At 47.0% G+C, this 23,773-nt stretch overlaps 1 protein-coding gene across 2 annotated transcripts in view; it reads right to left on the bottom strand.

Annotated features, from left to right (window-relative positions):
- Positions 1–23,773, bottom strand: part of MYO1E (myosin IE) — a 201,261-nt gene that overhangs the window by 123,735 nt on the left and 53,753 nt on the right. The window lies entirely within an intron of this gene.

Raw genomic sequence — 23,773 nt, 5'->3', positions numbered from 1 at the left:
TATTTTCTTCTGGAGTTAAAAAAACAACAACTGCCACTCACTTCCCATATAATCCTCACATCAAATGCGGCAGAACAGACAGACTAAGCGAAGTGGGGAGGAGTTACCTACGCTCACTGCACCACTTCTGCTTCTCTTTCCTCATTTGAAAAACGGGAGAAATGAGACCCACTTTATAGAACTGTTATAAGGATTAAATAAAATGACATACGTAAAGCGCCGAGCAGGGTCTAGATAGAGTATAGCACAATAAACGATCGACGGTCTCCCATAATTCCTTCAACCGTCTTATTTCATAATGTGTATCAATGAAAATGAACAGTAAAATAGAAACTTCCGAGACGTGTTCTGCAAATTCTATGACAGAACTCAGAAGTGGAAAGGACGTGTGCCACACACTGGCTAGGTCACATTACCCTCATTTCTCCGTTAGCTTACCACTGTCAACGGAACACTGGCCTTCTACATTCAAAACATAAGCTACGTTTTGATGACCGGTCACTGCTATATTAACGAGGAAAGGGACAGGAGCTGAAACACGGCCCAGAACATGCTATGGGCAGAAGGACCTCATCTGGCCCCGTGGACTCCTTGGACAGAGAAAGCTGTGGCCCTGATCTGCTTATCGGAGTTACAACTCAACACCCGGAGTGGCTTCTGAACACCTGTGGCCGGCAGGGGTTCCTTTAACTTGGCATTTGTGCAGTAGAATCCCCCTCAGGTTCAGGCCCTGGGTGAGGGGGGATGGGAGCACCATGGTGGCCCTGGGTGAGGAGGGATGGGAGCACTGTGATGGCTGCACTTGGGGAGGTCACCATCCACTGAAGGTCACCTAGATATGGGTGGATATGTTCATGGGTCAGCAACAGTCAATCTGTAAGCACAGGTAAAATGGGTGTTTCCACAGCGGGAAACTCCTTTGTCCTGGGAGAGGCAGAAATAACTTCTTGGAGAGGGTGCCATTTGATGTGGATCTAAAATACTTTTAATTTTCCAGCGGAGTAGAGGAGGAAGGGTACACACACACACACACACACACACACACACACACGCACAACCTAATACATAAGAAATAATGGCAGACTGGAGATTGGAGAGTTCTCCCTTCCCTTTAAACCCTGCATGCATCCTGCTGGACAAGACTCAGGGCAAACTCAGCTCTTCCTCGGGAGTTCACTTTTGGGGGGAGTTTGGACAAAGGAGAGAAGGAAAGGATTCTGAGTAAGGGTTTCTAGAAAGGCTGCCTGATCAGACGTCAAAAGAAGCAAGAGAAAAGGTAATAGGAGGCTCCTTGAGAGAAGTGGGGGGTAAGGAAGGAAACAAGATGGACGCCATTCTACAATTCACGTTTAAAAACGATCTGTGTTCTCGTCAGGAGACATGGGCCCTTAGGTAAAAGCAAATTCTAAGAGGCTCCGGGGAAAGCCGTTTTAAAAACGCAGCCAGGGCCCTGGCTTGGGCTGCAAGCTGGGGCCCTGCCAGGCCTGCCACCCATGCTGCCGTGCACAGGGAAACGGTTTATACGATATATTTGGCTTTCTCAGAACCACATGTAGCATCAGTTCTACAAAATTACCTCGACCTCACCGCTCCTTCCTCTTGCGGCAAAGCAGCAGGAAAAAAAGTATGGCCACAGCATGACTCACCGGGCCTGTCGCATGTCCGAAGCGCCCTCCCACCAGATGAAGATTCCTGGTGACGCCCCCTCCTGGGCTATTCTCTCTGGGCGCCCACAACAATTACCTTGCATGGAAAACTGAAGTTCCAGAGTAACTAACCAGCAGGTGTGTTTGTGTATTTGCTTTTAACCCCAATAAATATTCACCTACTTCAAAGAGGCAAAAGATGTTCCTTCCCCTTTGGATAATGTAAGTACAGTTGATCGAAACAGAAGAGCTATTTATAAGCTGTTACTCAACTGCGAGAATGTGAATGATGTTTACAACCTTGACCCCTTCCCTTCCTCACACTCCTGATGGGTGGGGGGGCAGAGCTGGCTGCCCTGCGTGCGGGGAGGGGGGGGGGGGCGGGGGGAGGCGGGGAGGGCAGTGACAGGGACCTCCCATGGGGTGAGGAGGGTCACCTTCCTCAGGTGGCAAAGGTCGGGTTATCAGGCTGTCACCTCAGCAAGTGCAGCTTCCTGCTGTGCTGTGGGCTGCAACTCCTTTTAGTTTTGGTCCCTTTTTAAACAAGGAGGGACTGGGCAGGTGTTGCACTTCCCAGCAGTCCCGGCTGAGTGAGGCGTGGCGTGCCAGCTGAGCAATGACCAGGAAAGAAAGTAACAAATCAGGAAAATTATGATGACGCCGATGAAAAGTTACTGCCCCCCCCCCGCCCCCCGCAATGATTACAAATGACAAGGGAGATATTTCCCATTAAATCAGTGGTTCTCAACCTTCCTAATGCCGGGACCCTTTAATACAGTTCCTCATGTTGTGGTGACCCCCAATTTCATTGTTACAAATTGAACATCATTAAAGCATAGTGATTAATCACAAAAACAATATGTAATTATATATGTGTTTTCCGATGGTCTTAGGCGACCCCTGTGAAAGGGTCATTCGACCCCCAAAGGGGTCTCGACCCACCGGTTGAGAACCGCTGCATTAGATGACGCTTGAGTGCAGACCCTCTCGGGTCCCCATGTAATGACTATGATTCCGTTTGTTAAAAAGCAATGGGCTCACACACAAGTTCTAGAAACCGGGGCGCGCCCACATCCACACAAGGGCCTGGCTTGTTCCTCCAGTCTGGGAGGTGGCACCGAGACAGGCATCCCACACGCGGGGAGGAGCCCGGCTCAGGATTCGCAGCTCCCTGCTGTGTGCTGACAGGGTGGGGACGGGGCAGAGCAAAGGTGAGTCCGCACAGAGGCCAGGACTGTTCCCTCTGAAAGCCGACCTTCACTGCAGCGCCGCCTCGCCTCTCAGGGTCTCAGCGAGCACTTTCCCTCCCAGGCTCACCCAGGAGGAGGAGAGCAGGCCCTGGGTAACCACAGCCTTCACAGCCCAGGAAGGGAGGCTGTGTAAACACCAGGCCCAGTGCTGGGCAGGGCCTGGGACGGTGGTCACACATCTGACACTCCTGAGGAGGAGCAGACTGCAAGTATTTTCAGACAGCGGCGTGGAAGTAGGCACCGAAACCTTAGTCCCACAGACGGATATGCATGCAGTTAACTACCTACCAATGCGATTCACACCCTCTTTGCTCCAGCGTTTGCATTTTTAGGAATTTACCTCCAGACACATCAAGGTCTATGGACGAGGCTGTTCCCGCAGCAGAGTGTGCAATGGGGGGACGTGGACACAGGTCATGGATTGAATATTCTATGGCCTGCCCTCCCCACATAGGAGCGAGGTGCAGTCCCTGGGAGGGACCCGCTGCGCTGACAGGGGGAGATCTTCAGGACACGCCCACTCATGAAAATAGCAGTCAACATGTGGATTAAGTAAAGCATGACCACATTTGTCTAAAACTTTTAAGAGACACTTTATAACTGTTTTCTTGAAAGATGCACAAGGCTCCATTGGGGAAATGGGATTTTGGGAGAAGGTGACTTTTACCCTCTGTTTTAAACTTTTCTGCCCAGTTTACATTAAAAAAAAAACAACAACCATAGGCCTGTCTTAGTAAAATTTAAAAATAGATGAAAACATTGAAAATGATGCCAATACAATCAAGCATTTTCCGGGGGTGGTGGCTGAGCTGTCCCAAAGCCTGGTTCTGTGCAGGTTCGAGGTTTGAAAGGTGGGCTGGGAGGTGTTGTCTGCAGGAGAAGATAGCATGTCTGGGGTGATTAGCTGGTCCACGAGCTAATAGGGCAGCAGAAGTGATTTTCAGAAAACCGGGGACTAGAATGTTACGTTAGGAGCATATCACCTCGAGAAGCAGATGAACCATATTCCTCCTATGGAAAGTGGGCCACGGTCACCCTGGCCTGCCATACAGCTGAGCTCGTTTACTTTTGTCCCCAGTGAGTCATAACAGGAAAGGCACACAACGATCTGTTAGACTTTAATCTTTTAATTGACAGTCTGGGAATTCTACCTTTTGCAGTTCTGCTATTTGACTGGGATGAAACCCTTACTTCCATTGCAAATGATGGAGGAGGGATCATCAACCATAAATATTTATTTGTCTCCTATGTGCCAGGCTCAGCAAACCAGCATTGGGCTGGCAATGTATTTCAACTTTATGGAATTAAATCCATTCCCCTATTATGGTGATGTAAAGCTGTGTGTTAGAAGCAAGTGTGTGTGTGTGTGTGTGTGTGTGTGTGTGTGAGAGAGAGAGAGAGAGAGAGAGAGAGAGAGAGAGAGCGAGCGCTGAAGTACAGCGAACAAAGTGTGAGGAAGGAGTGTTTTTGGAAGAGTGGGGGCAGTCAGTAGCCAACCAACACCCCTCCTCCCCTCAACCCTTGGGGCAATTGGAACTGACACTAAACCCAGAAATGTGTGCTGATGCTTGACATGGTCTCATCTAATTCACATACCACCTGCAAGACACGAATATTAATCCCTCTGTTACTATTGTACAAAAGGGTGAGGTTGAGGTCTGGAACTATAATGTACCAAGCTGACTCCCCTTGGAGGGGCTTTGTGGGGTTGGCGCAGAGTGGGTGTGGGTGTGTGGGGAGGCCCAATGAATATAGAAGGTGCGCTCATTTGTTTCATTCATGTATATGTGACCCAAACAAAAGTTCAATGTTTGCAGGACATTTCCACATACAGGTCTCAGTTAATCCCTGCAACAAAGGGACAGAGCTGAGATGCGTCATCGGGATTTCTGGCTTCCTTTTCTTTGCTCCTTCTGCTCCACCACATCTAACTTCCATTGCCACCCCTCCAGGGGAGAGCAGGTTTTATATGATGACAAGACCAGAGGGCAAAGTGTGGAGGGTACACATCAGGCTGGCAACACTGTTTTGACTCATTGAGTGGGGAAGGGAAAAAAGGTTTGTAAAAAAAAGTGAGTTAAGGTATCCCAGTTTTCTTTAAATTGCATAGATGATGTTATTTATGTAAAAAGATGTCTCTGTATGGAGATATGGTTTGTTTATGTCTAAGTGTACTTTCTACATGGTTTTTTTTTTCCTACTGAGCACATGTTTACAAAAGGTGCACACATATGTAGCTGCTTTCATGGGGAAAAAAATTGGTCAAATAAGATAAGGACTGTGAAAGTACTCAATAAAGTGAAATGAAATATATTTGGCACTGTTTGCTCTGTTGTTCGCTGTTCCACGTCAGCTCAGGCCTCCCATTCTTGTTGCTTATCCCAGCTTCCAGCTTCAGCAAACTCTTCTTTAAATAACAATGGACCCCAAGCAGGGAGTGTGGCTCCCTAAAGGAACATTTTCTATATCAATGAAAAGATATCTAAGATGTTCTAAATGAACAGCGAACATATTCCATCAATCCTAAGACGCAGAGTTTTCTTATTCTAACATTCTGAAATTAGCATGTGTCTTATCATTAACTAGAGGCCCAGTGCACAAATTCATGCACGGGTGGGGTCCCTCAGCCTGGTCAGTGATCAGGGCCAATGGGGGCTGGCTGGCTGGGGTGCAGGAGGTTGGCTGGCTGGGAGAAGGGGCCAAGGGAGGTTGGCCAGCTGGGGGGAGGGGCTGGGGGAGGTTGGCCAGCTGGGAGGAGGGGCCATGGGAGGTTTGGCTGGGGGTGGAGGGAAGGGACCATGGAGGTCGGCTGTGGGAGCGCACTGACCACCAGGGGGCAGCTCCTGTGTTGAGTGTCTGCCTCCTGTTGGTCAGTGCATGTCACAGCTACCAGCCGGTCATACAGTCATCCAACAGTCCGGTTGCTTAGGCTTTTATACATATAGATGCTTAAGTGGCAGTGGTTTTTTTAGTTGTTTTTTTTAATTGAAAAAATAAAATAATGACATCTCTCTTACATCCTAGCACCTTAGGCTTGATGAATTATGGCACACAATACTTATGAGGGACAGGCACTGTTCTATGCACTTTACGAATATTAAGTCAATGTTTAACCTCATCGAAGACATAAACTATTAGAAAGATTTCGATTGCTCTGGAAGCATCGTACCATGTATTCATGCCACTTCAGAAATTGGTGGTTTTGACTGGTGAGGTGATGACAGTTCAGTCCTGGAGGCTTTGCTGTGAAAACTTCTGTAGCTCCTGCCCCCACCCTATCCCAAACAGGAAGAGGGTGGTGTCCTGGCTGACAAGCTGCGTATAACAGCTGCCCATCGCCAGACCACAAGTTCGCAGAGCAAGGTGATGTCCTCTTCGATTTGTAAAGGCACATTCAGACTTGTATCTCTTTCAACCTAAAAGTTCCTTCAGTGCTAAGGCCACTTGGAGCAGGAAGGTGGGCTACCCCCCCCCTCCACCCCCCCCTCCCCCCCGGTGTGATAGTCCCACCCCAGGAATGATGAATTCTCACCTTCATTTACACTATACTCCATGTTTCCTAAACCTTCGTCATTTAACTACTTTTAAAACTTTTATAATTTATCTATATCAACTAATTTTATAACTAACTTTTTATAACTTTATCTATAGGACAAATTCCACCAGTGCTATGCTTCAAATTTTTCTATAAACTGTCCTTTTTAATTTGGCTAAATCCTAAAACAATCATCCCTACAAAACCCCTAGTTTGGTGTTAATTTCTTGGAGATGTCTTAAAATAACAAGGAAGATATACGATTTAAAATACACACCGTGGGGTTGTACATCCTGATCTTACCACCCACCTGGGTGCCCGGTCCCACACGTGGGGACCCGCTGCCATTCTCTATTGGGCCTGTTCCCACCGACTTCAAGTCCAGCCACACGGAGTTTAAACGACCACTGTTGTATTTCCCAAACATATGTTTCCCTGCTGTGGACAAGCTCACCTGGCGAGACCAGAGTCCCCATTAGACGATAGGTGGGAGCCTAGGTTTTGTTTTCACGAGCAGATACTACTCTGTATCATGTTCCGAGATCCCTGCACGTTCCATCAGGGTCCCAAGACCCGTCCTGTCCTCTCTCCTCGGAAACCTTCCCGCCACGCGTGGGACATGTTAGTGGCCCCCAGGGTGAGGGACTGCCTCTCGGCTGAGGGGAAAATTCTCTCCTGGGCACCTGTGATTTATTCTTTCTCTCTCGGGAAGCGCTTCCTGCAGTATTACCAGTGCACTGTGTCCTCTCCCTCCGTCTCCAGGAAACCTAGAATCGTAACTCTCTCCCCTGTGGGTGAATATTCTCTTCTCACACAACGGCTAATTCGTGTCACATATCAGCACTGTTCTAACATTTTATACATGATCATTTATTTACTTATCACAACCTTACCGGGCAGGAAACTGAAGCACAGAGAAGTTATGTAACTTGCCTGGCTCCAACAGCTGGGCTTCAAACCCAGGCTGCGCAGCTCTCGAATCTTTGGCCTTACCCATTATGCTCACTGCCTCTCGTAATAAGGCAAGTGCCACGGAAAACAGCAATGATTCTAAAGTTCACAGTACCTGCCTTATTGCATGTTTGCTGTGCACCATGTATCAACTTCATTCATCTACACACACCATGAAGCAGGCACTCTCATTGTTGGCATGGAGGGTACCTGTGCAAAGCTGGCAGCTGGAAGCCCACAGAGCAAGCAGCCTGACTCTACCCGGCACTGCACACGACAGAGAAAACTCAGGGCCCTGGCATCGGCCATGGGAGCAGGTCCGTTTCCTGCCGTGTCCTCAGCATGCAGGGCAGTGGCAGTCTGGTCAGTGAAGTCCAGGTCGCTTGGGCTCATTTCAGAACTAGGGGTGTATCTTCCTGTGGCAGCGACAGTGGGAAACTAGGGGTCCTGGGCCCAGAGTCTGCCCCAAGGAAGAAAGTTTCAAAAGCTTTCCTATTGCCCACAGCCCAGGAAATCCAAGGGAAGAAATGTTGACCCTGAAGACAGCTCTTCTTTTAGTTGTCTACTGTCGTCCAGGTTAGGGTAACAAGCTCATCTTGACCACAGGGCAAGGACATTTCAAGCTACAGAATAAAATGAACCAAATGGTTGGAATTCCTTCATGTTGAAAAATGCGCATCCTACATTGGCCTCTATTTATGGTGCAATCAAATGATGAAGAGTCACTCCGATGTCAGTCTGTCCTTCCAGCTGCGGCTGGACCCTCGGGACTTCCCTGTCATCATGCCTGTTTCAAGCAGGAAGGTTGGGGAAGGCAGTTCCATTTGCTAATCCAGCAGTTGATTAGAATCCATAGACTTGGGATCAAGCACAAGCCCTACCCCTGTGACCTGGGGCGAGGTCAGTTTCATGGAATTTTATTCTTTACAATTAAGGCAATCTATTCAGTAAACACCTAAATGTGGTTCAGGTTTTGTAATCGATTCATAAACCAAGAACACAAAACCCTATCAGACTATGTGTCCTAATTTCTGTTTTGAAAATTGTAGTCCCCGAACCAATGATAGCTGTTCAGTAAATTGCTTTAATTGAATTAATAAGTCAAAGTAATGAGGAAGGCTGACTAGTTACAGAAATGTAACAACCAATAACTCGTGTTCATATTATTTATTTAAATGGGGATAAAAACGGAGCGGCAACTGAACAATTCCTTGTGACATAAAAGGAACTGCTTGCTGCTCTGTACCATGGAAGAAAGAAATCCCAAGTCTAATGCTATTCTGAGGCAAAAGAAAAATCTGCAAAGACTTACCAGCAGAGTGCAGCTGAACTGATAGCCACCCACTGGTCGAGAGGAAGGCTCTGTGTGTACATCTTAGGGGAGAACCACCAGAGCAGCCACTAATCCACACCGTGGATCAGTGTCACCAAGGGTCCTGCAGGCTCAGGAGAGCCTCAGGTGTGAAGATAGAGCCCATCCTCTCACTCCCTTTCACTACCTGGCTGTTTCTTCTCACAACCCACACCTTGGACCTCAGGAATGGAACAAAAACAGGGCTGAACCGAAGGAATTCAGAGGGGGCGGGGGAATCGTGTATGCACTTGATGATTCAATGCAAAGCCCCAGGACAGACAGGAATGCAGGCCTTGGACTCCTGATGCCCCTCCCTGATATCAGCTAATCTCTCAGAAGCCACACCCCGAATGCAGAAGGCCAGCGCTGGGCCTACGTGTCGAGGGCATGGATGCCTGTGCAGCCGGGAGGGACATGGACACGAGAATCTTACCTTGTTCGTATGTGTCCTTGCTACAGAAATTCTGAGGCGTTCTTACCACCTACCTGCTGTGACCCCACACGCCCACGTTCAGTGGCAAGTGATAGGGATGAGTTTGCAATAAAACCAATTTGGGGCATCAGCGGGGCTTCTGTGTGAGCTTATGCTAAAGATTCAATTGCAAGTGAATACAGATCTTTAAAAATACAGAAGTTGGAGAGGCAGGTAAAGAGAGGTTATGCAGAGGGAGAGAGAAGGCCCTCTCTCTCTGAGGGGAAGGGATTCTAATTGAATAAAGGTCTTAGTACCCCCACAACTAAAAAGACCTTTAAGGAAGTTAAATGTTTCAAGGATTTTTAGTAAAAGTGGCATTGCAAGGATTCCAATCTCTAAACCTCAGTTTCTTTTTCTGCAAAATGGGGATAATAACAGTATCTGGGGCTTCTAAGGGTATCAAATCAGATAATCATGGGGAGTTCCTATTACACTTCCTGGCCCATTGTGAGTGCTAAGAAAAGCTGTTAATCACAATAAGTGAACTGGGAACACTGCTGGCTGGGAATAGTGCCCTGATGAGATACCTGAGGTTTCAAGAAAGAATCAGAGAACCATCATCTCATCTGGCCAATAAGAAGATGATAGCAGAGACAGGATTCAATAAAGAAATATGGAACTTTTACTGAAGTAAAGCTTTTGATGCTCAATTGATGCATGTTCGCACAATATGTGAGTCATTTGAGCCAGAATTCTCTGAGACTAGGGATCCCCTACAGCAGAATAGAAGGAATAGAAGGAAGACCATTGCTGCAGAAAAGGCAGGTAGGAAGTTAAGAGACTGACTAAAAAAGAAGCCAGTAATAAAGAAGTACAGTAAAGACCACCTTGAGTAACAGACCGATGCCTTTTAGGCAAAAAAAGTGAAGGTGTTTAAACAAACTACAAAGGAAGGGGGATAAGAAAGGGGCAGGAATACTTCTATATTTATGTTCTGAATCCTAAAGTTTTATAGCTGGAAGGAGCCTTGCCTATTGATTGATCAGGTCATAACTCTTACTCTATGGGTGAGGAACCTGAGGCCCAGAGAGGTGGTCCATGTCCATGGTGCCAGCTACTTGATAGACGAACCAGGACTAGAACTCAAGTCTTCCAGCTCTGGGCCCAGCACTGTGTGGCTCCCAGGCCAGCCCCTCCTGAGCAAACCTGGAGTGAAGGTTTTTATCACCCACAAAAGTTCTGGGAAGAACAATCAAATGAGTCTAGGCTTTTAATATTTTAATTTCTCAAATAATAAATACCATTATTTGTGAACCTTGACCCTCTGGTAATCAGACTGCATGAGGGCACAGATGTCCATGCTAATATTAAATATTGGAAGAGGTTAATTTCCTCCTTGTTTTTAATATTAAGATAAATAAATATAAGTGGAAGTTTTAATATTTGCTACCCCGTGGGTTATCTTGCATGCAAAGGTGCACAGACCCCACACTTTGGGGACCACTTTCCTAGAACCCCTGGCGTTGTACCCAAGATACAGGCCTCTGTGTATGGGGTTTGGGGGGTGGGGAATAAGAATCAGGGCACTGGTTTAACAATCAGAAACAAGTAGATGCCCTAGCTGATTTGGCTCAGTGGATAGAGCGTCAGCCTGTGGACTGAAGGGTCCCAGGTTCGATTCCGTTCAAGAGCATATGCCTGGGTTGCGGGCTCGATCCCCAGTGCTGGGGTGGGGGTGGGGGTGGGGGGGAGACATGCAGGAGGCAGCCAATTAATGATCTCTCTTATCATTGATGTTTTTATCTCTCTCTCCCTCTCCCTTCCTCTCTGAAATCAATAAAAATATATTAAAAAGGAAGGAAGGAAGGAAGGAAGGAAGGAAGGAAGGAAGGAAGGAAGGAAAGAAGGAAGGAAGAAAGGAAGGAAGGAAGGGAGGAAGGAAAAAAGGGAAAGAAAGAAAGAAAGTAAGAAAGAACTAGGTAAAGGAGAAAGGCAATCTCCAGAAGATAAGGGGAAATGCCAGCAGAAATTAAAGGACTGTAATCTAACTAGAGATCTCTAGCTGGAGAATCCCATGGTGCCCCTTGCAACAGTAACATTTTTCTGCCAGAGTCACTAAACTGGAAAACAAAACACAAGCTAACCATGTCTGATGTGATTACGGGTCATGGGTGAGTCACACCAGCTTGAAGCTCAGAGCGCCATAGAAAAGCCAAGACATTTTTGGTGACTGCTGCCCATTGCTGCTTATTATATTCTGTGAAATATAACACAGATCCCAAACGCAACCCACATCATCAAGAAGTGTGCTGCACAAAGTTTAGGGAACAGAGCATGGACATTGCTTTACTTGAGCACTTATGTGCCAAACACTATGTTAGGTGCTTCGTTTCATTTGGTCTCAAAAGAATTGCAGAACCAAGGAGGTACTATGATCCCCGTGTAACTGATGAAAAAAAATTGGCCAAAAAGTCATGGAGTCCAGATCTGTACTTGGGTTTGGTGGTTTCGAAGTCCACAGCAGGTTTTATTGAGGCCATGGTGGAAGACAGAAGAAATGGATTCCCCACTCTGTGGAAATACCTCAAGGGAGACAGTCTCTGGTAGTGAGATTTCAAATAGAGCACCTGAAGCGGCCTTGAGGTGCCGTGTGGCAAGTTGGATGGATCGCTGTGGCTACGGAAGAGATTGCGCTTGTACACAGAGGGGCATTTTAGGCACATTTACATGGTCTCCTTCAAAGTACTCCTCACAGCCCGTTTCAAAGACAGAGCCCCACACCCAGATCTCAGTAATTGCAGGTTTCTCCTTCAAAAAGTTTTTGGGAATAGATGATGAGTCCCCTTTGTGGCAAAGGTGCCTCTTAGCACAATAAGGCCACTGAAATGTTTTAAAAATAACCTCACAGACATTCTCACTTGGACGAAATTGGCAAGGTAAACATCACTTGCCAACACAATTCCAGGTAGGGATCCACTGTAGGAACCTGTTACATAGCTCCCAAAGTCAAACCAAAGGGCGCTCTTCCTTGTAGTAAGGACAGGAATGAGAGTCAAGGGGGCTGAAACTGGCACACAAATGATCCCAACGCAATAATAATCGAAATCACTTTCAGCAAGGAATTGAGACAACCTGGGACCTGCTCGCTGTGTTAGGTGGAAAGAGCGTCGCGCCCACCAGCCCTGGAGAAAACAGTGCGCTGCATTTGGGGCAGGACAGTGAACCAGAAATAAGATGTCAGTATCACCACTTCCCAAAGAGGGCTGCGTTCCAAAACTGCCAGCAAGACCGCAAGTGGATTTGCAAAAACATTTGCATGGTTTCTAGTTGCAAAAATGCTGAAAGGATTTGTACTTCATTCTGCTCCCAAGTGCACAAAAGTCCCTTTCTACCTGAGCCCCGAGACCCAGAACATGAGGAAAAGTAGCGCCGGCAGTCCCAATATCCTCCCTGGCTGTGACCCCTTCTCTTCCTGGGAGTTGGGCCAAAAGCACAGTACAACTTACTGATCAAATAACCAACACCTGAGACACCTGGGAGTGACCACGCGGTCACTGGAATCAAAAGGAAAAGGTTTCACCACCATGTGTGAGGGCGTTTGGCTGGGTTTAAGGTACAGGCATAGCTGCTAGCTTTGCACTTAGGAGAAACTTCATTTCAAATCTTTTTTTTTTTTAATTTAGTGGAGCAAGGAGAGTACAAAGGTTAGAAAAGAGAGAAATAGCTTGAGATCCTGAGAAAGATAAAAGGCAAATGATTTAAATTAAACATGCGGGAAACATTAAAGAGGGAAAGGAAATAAAGCAACTCTAGCGATCTAAATATACAACAAAGAAAAGTTTCTTGATCGTAGGGCCAGCCGTATGAATAAATAAAATACTGTAAATGCTCTCAAGGAAAAAATTTTAAGGAAGAAAAAGGTTTCCTTTCAACTTTCATTCTTAATGAAACCATTCTTTTGTTATAACTACAGTTCCGTGCTCAGTGGCTACTAAATTCAGCTTTGAAAAGCCTACAGGACATTCTCTAGTTTTTTAAAAAATATAAGTGACCAATCATTTCCAATCAGTGGGCAAATTATGTTTGTTGGGTGGCTTTGTTTTGAGTGGCTGTGAATAAAGGCAAGGGTGATTTCACTTTATTTTTGTCATTAAAATTTGTCTCCATAAAAAAAAAAAAAATCCGTGGTTGTTTCACAGGCCTTCAAGGCCAATTGATCAGTTTTGAAGAGTGGTTCAAATGTTTTAAAACAGACCCAATTGGTGTTTCCCTCGTCTCCAAACCAAAAATCTGCACCTCCTTTTCTTAAAGGTGCTTCTGTAGCACCTCTGGCTGTGAGTCGGTGCAGTGCTATAGAGCGATCATTATCTACACTTCCACAAAATGCACTCGGACCGGCCGGCAAGCGCGTTGTGAAACTGAAGTGTGCTACGGCAGAAACAAAACGAGAGCTGGGCACAAGGATGGACTACAGTGTGCAAGGCCACAGATGGCAGTGGGAGGCCTGAAAACAATGTTTAGTTCCTTGCTATTCTGTTCTGCCCCATTGTGTTCTGAATGGACTGAATCACTGCCCAGCTCCGAGGCCAGTCTCTGAAAGGGCCCATTGTAAGGCGTGTGCTTTCCAGAGCAGAGTTAAGGTTGCTGTAGTAACCTTCACTATGAATTTCCTGACCAGTGTGATGAAAATCTCAACTGCATTGTGACATTACTATAGTTACAAACAAGACCGCAAAATGAGCATGGGCCTACCCATTTAGGGGGTCTTTTCTTATCGGAGCATAACCCACTATCTGCTGCCTACATCATTCTCACAGCCAAAGAAGGGACTGACTTTCCAAGAGCCAGAGCTTGAGAAGTGAACCTGTATTCTGTGTGTGTGTGTGTGTGTCTCCTATGGCTTGCAGGTGGTGGGCAAATGGGAGTCTACAGGCCAAGGAAAGGCCTCACAGCCAGTGAACTGTTTCAGCCACCACATTTGCAGCGTTAGGAAGGCCACTTTCCTGGAGCTGAGCAAGGGAGGCATGAATAGCCATGTCCAAATGCCACAAGAATAAGCCTGCACTGCGCTGGAAGAAGAGAGGTCAAGATCCAGCAGACAGCTCCCTCTTTCCACCAGGAAATAAGGCCGCAGGCAAGCACCCCGATTTACCAGACGGATCACTAAGCTAGAATGAGGCCCCCATTTCATGAACTCTGCTGAGGGCTCACTATGTACCAAGCAACTCTCTAAGCTCCTTACATATACTGACTCATTCAGTTGTCCTAACAAACCTCTATGATTGGTATTGTTATTACTCCCTGCTGTACGGACCAGGAAGCCCAGAGGAGTTACATCATTTCCCTCAGATCCAACACCAGTAAGCAAACGCTGGGGTTCCAGAATCGTCATTGAGCTTTCTTTAGCTTTTCCACATAGGCATTGGGTGTTTGGATCGAGAGCTCAGGAACTTAGGAGCCAGGAACATCCATGTGGGAGTCCTCCGTTGGCTACTAACAAGTTGTTGCCATAGGCGTCTGAGTGAGGCTGTGCAGAATAGGGACCAAGTGGGAGGGAAGAAAACTAAGGATGGGAAGTATGTCATCCATCCATCCATCCATCCATCCATCCTTTCATTCATTCCAATAGTTATGCCCCTACTAGAGCCAAGCACTGTTCTAGGCGCGGGGGTAACAATCGCAGACCACAAAGACAAGGCTCCTACTTCCACCAAGTTTACTTTCTCATGGGGGAGGCAGGAAAAAACCAGACGGAATAGGTAGGTAGGGAAAATCGAGGCAGCCGAGAGAAGGCCAGGGGGGCAAGGCTGAGAGCACTTAGCAGTGGAGACAGGGCATCGGCAGCCAAAATGGAATCCCCATCCGAGTGCAGCCCAGGTCACGCAGAAAGACTGTCCTCTTTCCAAAGGGAACGGGCCCAACTCTGTCAGTCAGATCCCTATCCAGCGAGAGAAATGACACCACCTCTTAGTGGGGCATGGCTTCCAGCGTCTCACCACTGAGCTGTTTAGTGTCCCATGTGAGTCCTCAAGCACCTCGGTGAGGCAGGCAGGAAGCAGGTATAATTATCTCTATTTTGTAGGTTGTGCAGTTGGCAAAACTTCCCCAACAGTTTAGAGGACCCCCAAGGAACGGTGGGGATGGAGGAGGACTGAAGAGCAAACTTCCTGTTTGGCTCTCCAGCGTTGGGGAATGTCCTCTGTTGACCCGTCTAGCATCATAATGGCTATGCCACTTCTTGCTGGGCTGCGAGTCTCTGTGTGCTGGATCTCGCCCACCTAGAAACCAGAGACCGAGCGAGACTGCTTTTAACCTAGAGACAGGGAAGAAACAAGCAGCTCTTTAAAAGCACCCTTTCTAAGCACCCTTAAAGGTAGCAATTCCAGCCTGAAAGCCTCCCAGCGAGGCAATGCACCGCCCTGAAGTAAAGAAAGGACAAAATTACCCAGGCAGAGAGAAGCCCAGACGTCAGGCTGTGGATGGAGGCCCGAGGCCATGCCAGCTTCTCAGTAAGATGAGGAATTACAGTAATTCAGCTCACAGCGACTTCCCATTTTAACTGATGTTTCCTGTTTCCTGTGCTGGGCATCATGAGGATATTCAGAACCAGACCCAGAGTTCACAGGCCGTCCCTTCACTGGGGGACATTCTTTTCTGTCCACTCATCGCACTGTGTGTGCAACATTACAACCCAAGGCAGATCTGTTTTCCTACTGACCTCAATCTGCGGCCTCTATGACTGCAGCTGAGAGAATTCTTGGCTCTGTGGGGCCGGGGCAGAGAGAGCAGCAGCGGTCCCGGGCCTGCTGCCCTGGAAAGAGAGTGGGGACCTGCTGGTGGGCTCTCTGCAGGCAGCGTCCACACCCGCCCCAGGATGATCTGACTCCGGGGTAAGGCTGAGGGCCAGATAGGGGACTGATGTCTGTCTCCAGGCCTTTCAGCTGATTGCTGACCCATTCCGGTAGAGCAGTGGTTCTCAACCTTGGCTGCACATTAGAATCACCTGGGAATCTTTTTAAAATCCTGATTTCTGGGCCTCATCCTCTGGAAATTCTGTTTCTTTGTTACTAATGTTGTGGCCCCACCCCATAACAAAGAAACAGAATTTCCGGAGGATGAGGCCCAGAAATCAGGATTTTAAAAAGATTCCCAGGTGATTCTAATGTGCAGCCAAGGTTGAGAACCACTGCGGTAGAGGGACAACTGAGGGTTTTGTTCATTTTGTTTGTTTTTTGATTGTAGGATGACCTTTTACTAAACCTTTCATTTCGAAATAATTTCAACACCTCAGAAAAGTTACAAAAAGTATGCAAAGAATTCTTATACCTGTCACCAATTTGTAATACTCTGCCACATTTCTCTCCTTCCCTCCCTCCATCTCTCTTTCTGGTGTCTTATCTAAACCATTTGAAAATAGAATGTATACCGCATGCCCTTTGACTCCTGAATACATCAATGTGTATTTCCTAAGAAGGGAATCTTCTTATATAATCAGAATAAACAACTTCAGGAAATGTAACATTAATACTTTTTATCCAAGTCAAATTCCAATTTCATCAATTATCCCAATAATGTCTTTTGAGAAGATTTTTTTCCAAGTGCAGGATCACCTATTGCATTTAGTTTTCATATTTCTTAAGTCTCTTTTCATGTCTAACAACTCTTCAGCTTTCCTTTGTCTTTTATGATGTTGACATTTTAAAAAATTCAGGCTAGTTATTTCACAAGATTTCCCTCAGTTTGGTTTTGTCTGATATTTCCTCGTAATTAGATTCAGCTTTTACATTTCTTGGCTACAATTCTAGTCAAGAAGAGGTTTTGTGTCCTTCTCAGGGTATCATCACATCTGGAGGTACATGGTGTTTGTTGTGATATTCATTTTTATCACTTGGTTAAGTATTGTCCCATTTCTCTACTGTATAATTTCTACTTTTTCCCTGTTGTAAGTCCTAAGCAATTCGTGGGGAGCTACTTTGGGACTATGTAAATATCTTGTTCCTCATCAAACTGTGACAGAATTAAAATGTAAAGTCAGCCCAGCTGGTGTGACTCAGTGGTGGAGCATCGGCCAGTGAACCAGGAGGTTAAGGTTTGATTTTTGGTCGGGGCACCTGCCAGGGTTTCAGGCTCGATCCCCAGTGGGGACCGTGCAGGAGGTAGTTGATCAATGTTTCTCTCTCATTATTGATGTTCCTACCTCTCCCTCCCTCTCTGAAATAAATAAAAAATATATTAAAAAAGAAAAGAAAGTACACCTGTCAAGTATAAATAAATAAACAAATAAATAAATAACCAAAAAATAAAATAAAATGTAAAGCCCAGGTACTTGACATCCAGGGAGAATGTGCTACTCTCAGAAGCTGTCTATCAGACATGGGCTGTGGAACATCTATGTGGGCCTCTCAGAGACCTGGTAGCTGATTTCCACACCTGCGGGTTCCAGACAGGCTGAGGTTGCTGGGTGGCTGCGCCCCTCATGTGACACCTACTTCCACCTCCAGGGGTGTGAAATAATGCATTCCTAGAAGCTGAACTGAAAACCAGAAGTATGAGTCAGGGTGCTTGCTCATGGCCCAGTCAGCACCGTGGAAAGAGGTAGACAAGGGGATCAGGGCTGTCCATATGCAAAGCTCTCATGTGTGGGATGTTCATCTCTGGTTCCCTTTGGCCGTGGGCTATGAGCCTCACCCCCACCCCACCCTGTTCCTCATCTCTTCTTTAGCTCCAGTGCTGCTGAATGAGTGTCTACTTACAAGGTGGAAGTGCTTTGGGGCCGGAGAGCTGAAGCCAGATGGGGACAAGAGTTTTGGGGGTTACAGACAATGTGAGTGAAAAGGATGAAGTCCAACCAGTCAGTTCAAAGAGTTTGCCAACAACTGTTCTGAGCCACAGAGAGGGAAGACTTCTTGTCCAACCTGAGACCCCAGCCGTTCTTGTGCCCACAGCGGAGAGTCGTCCAACATTGTCGTTATGCTAAAAACTACTGCGTGGAAATATGACCTCAGAGACTTTCTTATACAAGGACCACCAGTATGATGGCCACTTCCACACCCAGGGAGGCTGGGACAAAACTGTGGGAAGACCCCAAACTGTCTCTACAGCAAACATCACAGAAATGGAGACCAGTGAGCTGATCTGCACATCAGGCTCTCGGGCCCCGCCAATATTACCCACATGTTACAAACCCGGAGCCACTCCTGGAAGGTGTGTGGGGTAGTGATTTCAATAGCTATTGCTGGAAAAATGAAAGTTTTACACTGTTAAGGTAAAAAGATTACATTTAAGATTCGTTTTCCTTCTTCTAACTAGAGTAATGAGGCAGAAAGTATTGGCAGTGTACTCCAAAGTTCCCAGGGATTCATAAACATAAGCAGGAGTTGGCATCAATAATAGTAATTTCGGGGATGGCATTCTTTTAATAACAACTGTGCTTTTGTGGTCTTTTCCTGACCACATCCTATGTTTTTCACATATTCAGTCATTCCCCCATTCAATCGTTTAACCCAGTCAACAAAACCTGTGCAGGTACTGTGCCAGGCCCTGGGGATAGAATGTTTTTTTTTTTTTAAAGATACAAAGGTTTACAAATTAATCACTTCAGCCTGCAGTTGTAGTCCCAGTGTGAAGAATGAATTCTGTGGACATAAGATTCAATTCTTTCATTTATAAAAATGCTGAATGGGCTGGTGACTTCCTGAACAAAGAATGCGATGCTGTTCACACGGAATTGTGAAATGTTACCCCTGGCTGCCAGGTAAGCTGAGAAGACCTGTGTTCACATAAGCATTGATCTTCACGGACCACTGAATTCTAACCCCCCATACCCCCATTTTAATAACTCTGTAGGTAATTTCATTTTAGAAAGACCAGCCCAAGCTCTGGTAGGCAATGATCAGCTCTAATCATCACTCATTACATTTAAATTAAGTTGGTTACATTTTTTTCAAAAAAAACACACACACACAAAAACCAACAAGTTTTTCCCCTATTTCAAACGTTGCCTTTTAAAAAAATCTCGATGCCCAGCTGTGAGACTCAGAAATTTGGTGTGAGGCATATGACACCACCTCCCCCAGGTTTTACAGATCCTAACTGGGGCCCCTGAATCGTTCATGTGATGTAAGATCTCGAACAGACTTTGCTGCCACTGAGAAACTGCAAGGGCATCTGAGCAACTGTTTGCTACAGACCAGTTAGCTGCTCTATAATTTATCACCAGGTAAAGGGCTAAGTGTTAAATGCCTGGGTCTGGGTCCTCCTGAATCGCTTCTAGATGAAAATCTAGGGCAGCTCTTCCCAACCGGCAGGTCCAACAAAACCGGTCCTTGGCTAAAGGCTGAGGGTGGACTGGGCTTTCCTGTTCCCAAGGTTCTGCCTACGGGTCCACGCGCAAGGCCATGCCCTTCCCCAAGTCTTCATGACAGAAGATACCACCGAAAGCACTGGAACAATTTAACAGTCTCCACCACCATTCTCAGCCACCCGCCCTCCCACGCACCCCCTCGCTCTCAGACTGAATCACGGGAGGAAGTGAATCTACCCCTGATGCTGTCACAACTTTTGAAATCTGGAAGTGGGTCATGTGACACAAAGGAACACTGGTTGAAGACAATGAGCAGGAATGCATTCTAGAAACCTGTCATCGCCTTCTAGCTAGACACCTTTCAGGATTCCAACGTAGAAAGACATTCCAGGAATACGTGCATTTCTGTGTGTTTTAAAAATGCAACTAAAAATAACTACTTAAAATATGTTATAGAGAGAGAGAGAACACATTCCAAAAATGACCCTCTTTGATTGGAGGTATGGGTATGAAGAATTTTGGCAGGCTTTCCTGAAGGGATCGTAGCCTAGCTCTCAGAGAATACCCAAATGATAAAATCACAGTCATAACAAGAGTAACAGAAATAACAAACTCTTTGAGCAGGCTTATTTTATACCCCGCCCCCTTTTAATTTTATTTTAGCAGTGACAGCCTATGAATCCTCAGGATTTGTTTGAAATGTCTCCTTAGTTAATGACCTACATTACTTAATGTGCCCACAGCCCAGGAAATGTGGACTCCGGATCAGAATGTGTATTTATATCTAAGTACTTCAAAATAGATAACCCCCTCATTTATATTATGGGAACTTGTTGTCTCCAGAGTTCACCTTCTTTCCTCGGAAATGTCCTCACTGCTAGGAAATGTACCCCAGGGGGGGCCGCAATCCTGAGAGCTAGCCTCCCTTTGTGAGGCACTCAGCCCCCTCACAGCCTGGTCAGCAGGAGCCCCATGGTCAGAGCTAGCATTTTGGACCATCAGCAGTGTCTCGGGGCTAAGGCCAGAGGCTGTAATTTACCACTGAGAAGGTTCTCTTGGACACTGGGAGGGATAAAGTGAGTCACAGCCACTCTCAGTACTTGAGCCAACTTTATTGTCACCAAGCCCATGTCTGCCGGGACCTGGCAGAGAGCAAAGGCCCAGGAGTGGAACCTGAAGAACAGACTCCAGTGTCCTCTTTGGCCACTTACTGTCTGGGTGGCCTGGGGGATTTACAGGCACCCTGGTTTCCGGCCTCTCAGGGTTGTTAGCGAGGGACCAATGAGATAAAGAATGAGGAAGCCCTTTGTACACCTCCTGGTGCCATATCAACGAGGTGTTTTGATAATGTCAAGAGCGAATCAGGGATGCTATTAGTTTATAAATTTATGCCCTCGCACTAAGTATGATACACTTCACAGAACTTACCTTCCCCATCCTCAAATCTGTTCCCCCCAAATTGCAAGGAGAATACCTACATAAAGGTGAACTTGTCCACCACCTGGCAGAGGCAAAACCTCTGTTGGAGGTAACGAGAGAGGATGGGATCTGGCTAAAACCCCGGTGAAGTCCCGGGCAGGCTGAGCATCAGGTGTGAGGAAAGGTGACACAAGACAAGGTTAGAAACAGTACACCTCGAAGCTAACAGAAACCAGCATGGCAATGGGGAGATCAGCTAGCTATAGACGGAAGACTTGGGGACATGTCCAGATCACCGAGGCACTTTCCTAAGTGTCTGGAGAGAAAGCCAACCCAAAATATAATTTCTTTATCATCAACAGAAATTCATCCATCATCTTGACATGGCAACCTGCTGTGAAAGAATGCTGAGAAGCAAGAGGGTGGGCAGTGTGCTGGGCTGGAAAAGGCCAGGGGTCCGAGTCAGACCCCCTTCGTGATGCCCACAGCAGCCACTACAGGCCACTGGGTCTCCCTTCCTAACCCAGGAAGAGAGTGTCACAGCCAAACTCACAGAAATGGTAAGAAAACCGTGCAGTACCTGGGACCTATCCTGATCGCTGGGTTTGACTTGCTGTCCTGACATCAATTAGGCATACTGGCAGCTGATTCTGACTACACCCGGAGTGCCACGTGGGCAGGGAAATCGCTGCTCTTTTCCCGGAATCCCTAGGAGTGGCCACTGAGGTAGTGACAAGGCAGGCACCCTTATCTCCACTTTCTAAATCAGGAGAGGGACAGTCAGGTCCTTGGCCAAGGTCACTTATAAAGCCAAAGCCAGAGCTGGATTCTTACTCCACTTCCTTCTCTTCAGGTACAGCCTTTTTCATCTCGTCACAAAACTGGGGTGACAATGACACTGAGAAGTAACTGGGGCTGAACTCTGCCTTGGTTGTAGAGTTTCCTTCAGGCTGAAGCCCACGGAGAACGTCCCAGGGGCTGCGAGGGCGAAGGGCTGTCTTCTCACTATTTAGGGAGGCACAAAGTCAGTCACAATGTGACCTCTGCCTTTCTTGTTTTCCCTATTCACACGAATGTTGTATATTCTTTCCAGGATAACTTCTTTTTAAGAAACTACCCTGGCGTAGGTAGAAATGCCCAGGAATCAGGCTTTGGGTTTAGAGTTCCTTCCTAAGTACAGGTAAGGGGGGTTGGATGGGAGGGAGGGGGGGAGGCAATGGATGAAAAATTACTTACTGATGGCAATGAAGCTATAACTTGAGCTATTCACTGACCTCAGCTCAAATCAACCCTTGGAAAAATGGAATGCCATTACTTTTCCTGTCACAATCAAAATGGACTGCCTCAGCTGTGCCAGGGCTTTGCAGTTTTAAGAAGCACTCTCACGTGCATGCTTCATCTGATCTTCACCTTGTTGCGAAGTGGATCTGACCACTCTTGACGTACAGATCAGGAAACGAAGCTTTCAGCAGTTAAGAAATTGACCCAAAGTTGCAGTGAGGCCTCTCTGAAGTGAACCCAGCTTTCCTGAATTTAGGGGACCCCTTGTATACAGGACACACACAACATGCCTATAACTTCCAGCCAAAGCCACAGGGAATACACCGGCAGCTGCGCAAGCTGGGTTCGTTATTCATTGCATGAAGGAGAGCGTGCACCCGGGAACCGTGGGGTCCCCACAGTATGAGGGTATGGGGACTTATTACAGGATCTGGGCTTCGTTGGGTGGATTTGGGGAGGTGTCAGGCGGCAGGGGTTTGCTCTAGGTTGTTTAGTGTCAGAACGTGGGTAGTCGTATGATGGGTATTTCAATGAGTGTTCTCTCCAGGAGAGCCAACTAGCACAGAGGGCATGGAGAATGGTAAAGAAGTGGTCACTCCTAGCAGCTGGGGGAGGGGATGTTTGCCAGGCGTTTGTGGGGGTTGTACGGGAGCCTTGTTTTTGTCTGCTTAGACAACGTATGCAGCGGCCCTGCCTGGTCTCGCTGGACCATGGTTTCAGAGGGCCCTGGTCCCAGGCAGGTGTTGGCTGAGCGTGCTCATGCCTAACAGGAGGACAGTACCTCGCTGTGAGCCAGCCCGGCTTCCCGCAACGTGAAGGCCTCACTGTGTCAGCCCAGGAGGCCAGGGCTTGCTTCTTTCTTTCTCCAACAACTGCCTCTGAGCAGCCTTCCTCACGAATAGAAAGTCAGGAAGACCATTCAATATAATTTGATTGAAATGACACTTTACTTAGTGAAACCAAAAATACAATCAGCTAAACTATCCCAAGAACTCCCTAGCAGATGTGATAAGCTCTGAGTCACAATCTTCTTGCAAGGACTTGTCCCTTCCTCCTTCCCATTTCCTCCGTCTGAAGACCGGCCGGCCTGTGGGCAGATGGGGAGGCTGAACTGAGACAGCACCTGTGCAGTGTTCCCCAAGGTCATGCTTCCTTCCTTGAATAACGCAATCTCTGGCTTTTAGGGGGCACAGGGCTACTCCGAATAAAGACTTCATTCCTGGAGACCTGTGCAGCGAGGTGTGGCCCGGTGATGTAGGTGGAAGGGGTGTGTGCCTGTCCTTGGACGTCATAAAGGGAGGGAGAGGGTGTGGTCCCATTTACCCCTCCCTGGATCAAAACTGGCAAGTGGTGGCCAGAGTGCTGCGTGGGTCCACAAACACCAGGGCCACGCCCTGAGGGTGGCAGAGAGAAAATCGGAAGCAGCCTGCACCCCAGGCAACTGCAGAGCTCCACATCAGCCTTGCACTGTCTACAGCCAGAACATGAAGTGGGAGAGAAATAAACACTCACACCACAGTCACAATCAATAAAACACACCCATCATATCCTCAGGTGGAAACTTTTTCCATCTAAATGGAATAAAATGAAATGTAACCCCTGGAGTTGCTCTATGGCAC

The sequence above is a fragment of the Myotis yumanensis genome, unplaced genomic scaffold (genome assembly GCF_028538775.1).
Source record: "Myotis yumanensis isolate MYYU_CA2020_CCGP unplaced genomic scaffold, mMyoYum1.0.hap1 SCAF_1, whole genome shotgun sequence".
NCBI lineage: Eukaryota > Metazoa > Chordata > Mammalia > Chiroptera > Vespertilionidae > Myotis > Myotis yumanensis.
The sequence above is the reverse complement of the archived record's forward strand: the minus strand, read 5'-3'. Positions and strand labels throughout refer to the sequence as shown.